The sequence below is a fragment of the Limulus polyphemus genome, unplaced genomic scaffold (genome assembly GCF_000517525.1).
Source record: "Limulus polyphemus unplaced genomic scaffold, Limulus_polyphemus-2.1.2 Scaffold1043, whole genome shotgun sequence".
NCBI lineage: Eukaryota > Metazoa > Arthropoda > Merostomata > Xiphosura > Limulidae > Limulus > Limulus polyphemus.
The window spans coordinates 132916-135561 of record NW_013666653.1 but is presented as its reverse complement, the minus strand read 5'-3'; positions in this window follow the sequence as shown (position 1 = coordinate 135561).

Here is a 2646-nt window from a genome sequence, read left to right as displayed (position 1 = left end):
TCGAATGAGTAATTTTACGTCAACACTCTTACTTGAATACGTTGATTTTATTCCATTTAAGTTAATTTAATACATTCAAGCTTATGGCTAGCATGACAACTTTGGGCTGACGATGTATATCTGCTACCATGATAAGATCACGATTTCTGAATGAAAAAGGAACGTCTAACACAAACTGTATCAATTTATATTTTACTAGCTGGAGTAACCGTCTCCTGTACGGAAGTTATGTAAATTCCTGAATAATGAAAGGTTATCTCAGAACAGCGGTTCCCAACCTTTTCACCACCAAGGACCCCCCCCCCCCTCCCCAATGTTTTTTGAAAATAACAGCAGAATTAAGAAACTTAGTTGTTTAATGAGATGGTATTATCTTCGCGGACTCCCCGGGGATTTGGGGACCACAGGTTGGGAACCACTGTCTCAGAACATGAAAAGTTGCTTCCCTTATACGTAATTGTAAAAAATGCAGAAACGCCCCAACAAACTGCAAGATACAAAATATGAAACCACAAATTTGCACGTATCTTCCATGGACCCGACAAACCTTATGACAAACTTGGTGTAGATCCATCAAGAGGGGGCGAAGTAGTGGTAAAAGAATGAAAAAGCGAAAACACCCATAAAAACGCAAAACGTAAAATACAAAACTGAAAATGTGTTTATACCCCCGCATGGGCATATTGAACGTACATATCAATAAATAAAACAGCCAGCATGGTGTTTAAAATTATTTTATTCAACTTCAAAGATATATAACTAGTGAAAGACGAGTACAAGATTTGAAGAGGTTTTGTCAATATCAAAGATAAGTAGCAGATTGTAGTCTCATGTTTGAAGTTATTTTGTTCAATATTAAACATAAATAGCAGATTTTTAGACAAGTCTCGTGCATGTTTGAAGTTGTTTTGTATAATCTTAAAGATAAATAGCAGATGGTGAGACGACAATCATGTTTAAAATTGTTTTGTTCAATACTAAACACATGTAGCAAGTTATAAAACGAGTATTCCGTTTCAAGTTGTTTTGTCAATATTAAAGATAAGTAGCAGATTGCAAGACGAGTCTCATGTTTGAAGTTATTTTGTCCAATATTAAAGTTAAATAGCATATTTTAAGACGAGTTTAATATTTAACGTTATTTTATTCAATACTAAAGATAAGTAGCAGATTGCAAGACGAGTCTCATGTTTCAAGTAATGTTGTTCAGTACTAAAGGTAATGTATTTGTTTGATTAGAAAATGAACATTTTATAAAATCTTCCAACATCATGAATATGATTGTAGGTATTTTTTATACTGATAGAGAAGTAAAAGTAATTATACAATGTTTGGTAACACATCACGAATTGGTTATTATTATCATCATAACAAACACGATAGTGAAAACTAATATTAAATTAGAACAGAAAAAAAAGGGAATACATCTTTTCAATAATTATATTTAAGTTCATTAATATCATTACCAATTTATGTTAGTTGACAAAAGAGTTGAAATATTTTATCGTTGTTATAATGGACGACCCTTCTGTGGCTGAATGAATGCATTTTACATCTTTTATTGTATACTTTGCTTGTCAGTTTGGTAAGTTTTACGGTCTTACAGAAACTGATTCACAGCGGTGGACAAAGATGAGATTGTCTATTGTGTTGCTTTGCGCTAAACCGAAACAAAACAGATAATAATATAAAGCAAATACGGCATATTGTTCTGGAAATCTGTAACATACTGTATATTCCGTGACTAGGCCTTAATATTTTGGTAACATCAAATTTTGCGTTATACATAACATCGTAACTTCATTTATCAGATAATATTTTTACAGTATGTACAGAACATTAAGAAGCGTAAACCAAATGAACTTTGTTGCTTATTGTACAGTGTATCATATTTTAAATTAAAAGCAATGCCAAGCAGTAAAGTAATATAGATGAACTGAAAATATTGCGCTGAGTGAATATTACATCTACATATTTTGATACAGCTGCTAAACATAGTCAACACTTCAGCATCATTCATGAAAAAGTATCTTCAGTATTGATGATTTATGAATAATCAAAATGACCTTATATAAAAAACGTTCGAACTGGTTATTTTTGAGAACCGAAAATAAAATAGTTTACTTGAAGATTGTCATAAACAACATTTATCTGGAGAAGTTAACATGATAATTATTTATGTTTATTATGTGTATCATGATATTTATGAAATAACTTTGTGGCCAACATTTTATTACTTGTTTTTCTACTTCTTTATAAACTGAAAGATACTGTTCAAATCTGGAATGATTATAACTTCAATAGAAACAATGAGTGGATTGAAAAGTGTCGGTCACTTATAGTCGGTGTTTTAATTATAAGTAATTAAGAATTAATTAAGTGGCTGAATCGCATAATACATTGTTGTGAAATGTTAGTTATTTATTTATGTTATATTAATAATAATCATATTTTCTTAAGAATTTCTTCATAAATCAAAAAACGTAAGCATTTTTTATTCACTTTGCATCAAGTAGTGATATATATATATATGAATCAAGTAGTGATATGTATATATAAATCAAGTAGTTATATATATATATATGAATCAAGTAGTGATATGTATATATAAATCAAGTAGTTATATATATATATATGAATCAAGTA